This window comes from Aegilops tauschii, chromosome 7 (genome assembly GCF_002575655.3).
Source record: "Aegilops tauschii subsp. strangulata cultivar AL8/78 chromosome 7, Aet v6.0, whole genome shotgun sequence".
In the NCBI taxonomy this organism is placed as follows: domain Eukaryota; kingdom Viridiplantae; phylum Streptophyta; class Magnoliopsida; order Poales; family Poaceae; genus Aegilops; species Aegilops tauschii.
In genome coordinates this window covers 400,996,452-401,003,649 of record NC_053041.3, presented here as the reverse complement: position 1 = coordinate 401,003,649, position 7,198 = coordinate 400,996,452, and positions in this window count along the sequence as shown.

Here is a 7,198-nt window from a genome sequence, read left to right as displayed (position 1 = left end):
GGCACGGCCCGACTAGGTCGGTAACTTTTTTTTACATTATTCCGCGCAGAAAAACGAATAAAAGAAATACTAAACGGACTCCAAAAATCCTGAAATAAATTTTTCCCGTCCTCTAAAAATATAGCGGACAAAGTGAACATTTATTTGGGCCTCTAATGCAATTTTGAAAAACACATATTTTTCCTAACTCAAATAAAATAGCGATAAAACTCCAAATAAAATTCTTATTTGATTTTAATATTAAACCTCCAATATTTTAATATTTTGAGGAAGTCATTTTAGCCCCTCTCTTTTATTTTTGTAAAAGAAATATTCAAAGAGAAAATAATTAAAATCAAACGATCCTCTTTTCAAAATTTGAGAAAACTCAAATATGAAAATAACGAAATCCCCAACTCTCTTCGTGGTTCCTTGAGTTGCGTAGAATTCCAGGATCAAGCCAAAATGCAGATAAAATATGATATGCAATAATGATCTAATGTATAACATTCCAAATTGAAAATTTGGGATGTTATAAACCTACCCCCCTTAAGATGAATCTCGCCCTCGAGATTCGGGTTGGCTAGAAAATAGGTGTGGCGAGTCCTTCCGTAGGTCTTCCTCTCGTTCCCAGGTGGCTTCATCCTCGGTATGGTGGCTCCACTAAACTTTGCAGAGCTTGATAACTTTGCTGCATGTGACTCAGCTGGCAAACTCGAGAATCTTCACTGGTTTCTCCTCGTAGGTCAAATCGCTGTCCAACTGAATCGCTTCCAGTGGCACTGTATCTCTCAGAGGTATATCGGCCATTTCTGCGTGACACTTCTTCAGCTGGGAAACGTGGAACACATCATAAACACCTGACAATCCTTCGGGCAATTCCAACTTGTAAGCAACTTCTCCCATACATTCCAAAACTTTGTATGGTCCCACAAAACGTGGTGCTAACTTTCCCTTAACTCCAAAACGCTTAAGTCCTCGAAGTGGGGACACACGAAGATAAACTCTGTCTCTGACTTCGTAAACTGTCTCCTTGCGTTTAGAATCCGCATATCTCTTTTGCCTGGATTGGGCTACCTTGAGCCTATCGCGAATCAGCTTAACTTTCTCTTCAGACTCTTTAATCAAATCTGGTCCAAACAACTGACGGTCTCCAACTTCATCCCACAACAACGGTGTCCTGCACCTCCTTCCGTACAAAGCTTCGAAAGGGTCCATCTTCAAATTGGCTTGATAGCTGTTGTTGTAAGAGAACTCTGCATACGGCAAATTATCGTCCCAACTAGATCCATAATCTAGCGCACAAGCTCTCAACATGTCTTCCAGAATCTGAATGACTCTCTCGGTCTGTCCATTTGTCTATGGATGAAAAGCTGTACTGAACTCTAGCCTGGTACCCAAAGTTTCATGCAACTGATTCCAGAACTTTGAGGTAAACTGGGTTCCTCTATTTGATACAATGGTCCTCGGGACTCCATGCAGACATACGATCCTGGTCATGTATATCTTTGCCAACTTAGCACTGGTGTAAGTGGTCTTCACTGCGATGAATGAGCTATCTTCGTCAAACGATTGACTACAACCCATATCGAGTCATAGCCCGAACGAGTCCTGGGCAATCCCGTGATAAAACCCATGCCTAGCTTATCCCACTTCCATTCGGGTATCGGCAATGGCTGTAACAAACCTGCTGGATTCTGATGCTCTGCCTTTACTCTCTGGCATACATCACAAACTGCTACATACTCCGCAATATCCTTCTTCATTCCGGTCCAGCAGAAACTATCCTTCAAATCCAGATACATCTTGTATTTCCTGGGTGAATCGAATACGGCGAATCATGGGCTTCTTGCAGAAAACTTCCTGATCTCCTGATCATTGGGCACATATACGCGGTCCTCAACCATAAAGTATCATGCTCATCCTCATGAAATCCTTTAGCTTTTCCTTTGCTCATCCTCTCCTTTATCTCGGCAATCTTCTTGTCTGTCTTCTGAGCTTTTCCGATCTTATCCATCAAAGTAGACTGAATCTCCAATGCTGCTACATAGCCTCTCGGAACTATTTCCAAACATAGCTCGCGAAGATCCTCTGCTAACTCCTGGGGTAACTCTCCGGTCATGAGTGTATTGACATGGCTCTTGCGACTCAACGCATCAGCTACTACGTTAGCCTTTCCGGGATGATAATGCAATCTCATATCTTAATCCTTGATGAGCTCCAACCATCTCCTTTGCCTGAGATTCAACTCCTTCTGCGTGAAGATATACTTCAAACTCTTGTGATCCGTGTACACCTCACAATGGTTTCCGATGAGAAAATGTCTCCAAGTCTTGAAAGCATGCACTACGGCTGCTAACTCTAAATCATGCGTAGCATAATTCAACTCATGGGGTTTAAGTTGTCATGAGGCATAGGAAACAACTCTTCCCTCCTGCATAAGTACTGCTCCAATTCCTCGACGGGAAGCGTCGCAATACACTTGATAATCCTTGCGTTGATCTGGCAGAATCAATAATGGCGCTGTAACCAAGCGTTTCTTCAACTCCTAAAAACTAGCCTCACATTCCTCAGTCCAATTGAATTTGGTGTCCTTCTTCAACAACTCTGTCATGGGCTTTGCAATCTTCGAGAAATTCTCTATGAACCTCCGGTAGTATCCTGCGAGTCCAAGAAAACTCTAGATCTCTCCAACTGACGTGGGTGCTTCCCAACTTGTCACAGTGACAACTTTGGTGGGATCTACTGCTATTCCTTCTCCTGATATAACATGTCTGAGGAATCCAACTTCCTTCAACCAAAACTCGCACTTGCTGAACTTGGCATATAACTGATGTTCTCTGAGTTTCCCAAGTACCAAACGCAAATGCTCCTTATGCTCCTCTTCATTCTTCGAGTAGACTAATATGTCATCAATGAACACCACGATGAACTTATCCAAAAACTCCATAAACACCTTGTTCATCATGTTCATGAAATAGGCAGGTGCGTTAGTCAGACCAAATGACATAACGGTATACTCATATAGCCCGTACCTTGTGGTAAAAGCTGTCTTAGGTATATCCTGCTCCCGAATCTTCAGCTGGTGGTATCCTGATCGTAGATCGATCTTGGAAAATACCTTAGCTCCTTGCAACTGGTCAAACAAATCATTGATCATCGGAAGTGGGTACTTGTTCTTGATCGTTACTTCATTCAATCCACGATAATCAACAACCATCCTCAACGATCCATCCTTCTTCTCCACTATAAGCACTGGTGATCCCCAAGGTGACGAACTTGGGTGAATATAGCCTTTATCCAGTAACTCCTTAATCTGCTTCTTAATTTCCTCCAAATCCTTAGTGGGCATCCTGTACGGTCTCTTAGATATTGGCCCTGTGCCTGGCAAAAGCTCAATCAAGAACTCAATGTCTCTATCCGGTGGCATGCCGGGCAACTCTTCTAGAAATACGTCAGGGAAATCCTTCACCACCGGTACTTCCTCCTGTACTACTCCTGATAAGGAATTCACTTGAGTCCCCTTCGGCACATGCCGGGATACATACTTAATCCTTCTTCCTTATGGGGTGGTGAGCAAAATCGTCTTACTGGCGCAATCGATGTTTCCTCCATACATCGATAGCCAATCCATACCCAAAATCACATCCAAACCTTGCGACTCCAAAATTATCAAGTCTGAGGGGAAAACATGCCTACCTATGGCCAATGGCATCTGAAAACATCCTTGGCTTGCCATATACTCTACTCCTGGCGAGCTTACTAACACAGGTGTTCTAAGAACTTTGGTGGGCAGTTTATACTTATCCACAAATCCCCTTGATATGTATGAATGCGATGCACCAGTATCAAAAAGAATGATTGCAGTAAATGACTTAACCAAAAACTTACCTATTATTGCATCAGGCTGGGCTTCAACCTCCTCCACGTTAACGTGGTTCACTTGTCCCCTGCTGAAAGGGTTGGGCTTCTTCCCAGAGCTTCCATTGCCATTTCCATTGTTAGCTTCAGGACATTCATTGGCATAATGTCCAGTCTTCTGGCACTTGTAACAAGTAACCTGACTTAGATCCCTTTTGGCGGGCGTTGCTGGATTGGAACGGTTTTGGCCATTGCTTCCTCCAATACCATGCCCATTCTTGGGGCCACTATGGTTGTGCGAACTTCCTCCATTATGGTTGTGACCTCCATGGTTATGTTGAAGGTGTCCTCCTGAGTTAGGGGTAAAACGGGGCCTCTGCTGAGCTCCATAATTGTACTTCCCTTGTCCATACTTCCTCTTACGGCTGTCAATCTGCTGCTGCTTCCCTTCAATCATGAGAGCTCTATCTACCAACTCCTGGTAGTTGTTGAAGGTTGCCACCATCAACTGCATGCTCAGCTCATCATTCATTCCTTCCAGAAACTTCTCCTGCTTGGCTGCATCTGTAGCAACGTCATCTGGGGCATAACGTGCTAACTTACTAAAATCTTCCACATACTGGCTAACGGTGCGTCGTCCTTGGCGCAAGTTGCGAAACTCACGCTTCTTCATGGCCATAGCTCCTGCTGAAACATGGGCAGTACGGAAAGCTTGCTGGAACTGGTCCCATGTGACAGTGTCGATGGGATGAGTGGCTGTGTAATTCTCCCACCATGATGCTGCGGGTCCATCAAGCTGATGTGCGGCAAAACACACTCTCTCCGCATCTGTGCATCCTGCAGTGGTCAGCTCCCTTCCAACCTTGCGGAGCCAATCATCTGCAACAATCGGCTCGGTGCTACTGGAGAACACCGGCGGATTCAGCCTTAGGAAACGGGCTAATTGGTCAACAGGTTGTGGTGGTGGTGGGTTGTTGTTCTTGTTGTTGTTCCCCTGATTCTGATTCTGGACTAGTAACTGCATCAATGCATTCTGCTGCTGAATCAACTGGGTGAGCTCCGGTGGGAAAGCAAATCCATTGTCGCGTCTCGGAGGCATCTGAGGGGTTTAGAAAAGATGAGAAAATAGAATATAATGAGGTCTAGAGGGAAAACACTACCCATATGCACATGAGACAAACACAAACATATCACTCCAATCAATTTCAAACAAGGGAATGCAATCGATCTAACTATCGTTACAAAAGTGCTCGGACTATACTATATACATGGGGGAAATACTACTACTGATATGGTGGTCTACAAGAAATTTTGATCAGTGGAAGACTCCATGATATCTGCTACAGCTTCATCAACAAAATCATCATCACTGGGGTCCGAGTCGGTGTCATCGATGATGATGTAGTTCTCCGGGCAAGTAGAATCGTCGTCTTCTCCTCCCGGCGCGGAGTCTCCCATGAATACTCCGATCTTCTTTATCAGGTCGTCATTCTTCTCCAATAATGTTGCGATTTCCTTCTCATATCCATCGCGCGTAGACTTGAGTTCTTCCTCCAGCTCCGTGATCCTGGTCATTGCCTTATTTAGATCTGTCATGCCTGCGCACATCTGGTTCTCCTGGTGACGAATGTGCTGGTTTAACTCCTGGATGAAAGCTGCAATTGATCTATCCTTCCTGGTGCTGATCATCTCCCATTGCTCGTCTCGGCGCCCACAAATCTGGTAGATAGTATCCTTGAGATCCTTGTGGTAAACTTCTCCAATGCGTCCCATGGTGATGTGGGCTGCCATGCTCTTTCCTAGACTCCAGGTTGGTGCATCAAAGGAAAACTCTATTGGCTCAGTGACTGGCATGAACGTCCTTCCTGGAACTTGAACTCGAATCATCCAACGCTCCTCTTCTAGTAGTGTGGCGTTGTAAGTCCCGGTGAAGCTTGGTATTCCGATGTTCAGGTATCTAGTAACTTCCTTCAAGTGTCGTCCAAAAGGTGTATCTTCATCCGGTTGCGTGAACTTGTTCCTTGCATCCGCCATCCTAAAGAGTAGAAAATGGAGAGGAGTCAGAAATGAGAAGAGAGTAGTGATCTAGGGCTTTAGCTTAGTGGTCATGTCCTACAGTCAGCGTGTGCTCTGATACCATCTTGTAGCGACCAGACCTCAAATAGTCCGATCTCTGTGCATCAGTGTCATCCCTGGATTGGTAATGCTGACATGCACAGTACTTGAAGGATTTATAACAGAGTAGCAATCACACACTTATTACATCGAATGTCTCAAAAGAGAACTTATTACAATAAATATGGCTTAAGGCCATCTAAATACGATAACAGCGGAAGGCTTGGAAGATAAAGTGAGTCCATCAACTCCAACGGCATCACTGAGTATAAGACCACGACCTATGGCACCTTACTCGTCGTCTGAAAAGTCTGCAACATAAACGTTGCAGCCCGAAAACGGGTCAACACATGGATTATGCTGGCAATGTAACACAAGAGAGTAATGAACAGAATAATGCTATCAACTACATGCATATATGGCTGGTGGAAAGCTCTATGGTTACAGTTTTGGGTAAAGCCAATTTTTCCCTACAACAAAGGAATAAATTTTATTTAACTATCATGGTGGTTGTTAAACATTGAGAAGGTTCACCCAACTCAATCCCAATTAAGCATCATCATTAAACCCAATCAAGTTAAAATTAAGAGTGATGAGATCCACATGATAATCCAAGAACTAGATACTCAAGACGTCCATAACCGGGGACACGGCTAACCAGGATTAGTTTGTACACTCTGCAGAGGTTTGCGCACTTTTCCCCACAAGACTTGATCGCCTCCGTTAGATTTCTCGCACTACAAGTTGTTTGAGAAACGGATGACCGAGACACAGTCTTTCAGAAGTGTTAGCACCTTACGATGGGTAGACAGTTACACCTACTTTCCCCTACATCTACTAGTCTACCACTATAAGAGTTCACACGACTTAATCAACTATGCTAGAGCCCATAATAGCTTGTGGTTGCACACGGAAGTTTCTAGCATGAATAATCTTATGATCCCTTTGAGCCTGGGTGGCAGTCCGTAGGAAAATCACACGGTACCCCGGGATTTCCAAAAAAAACAGGCAATCACTGGGTTCCCCAGGTGCCTCAATCCACCCAGATGTGTATTTAAGTAGCCACCTTAAGTTAACCATTAATTAACAATCTCACATCTGTCATGAAATATGCTCAAACCCAATCCACGTCTACAAGCATAGCATAGCAATATAAGCAACGTAGAAGTAACTCCCAAGGGTGTTATAATAAACAGGGCAATAGGTACTACCTCATCTACATCCCAAAACCCACATATTAAAC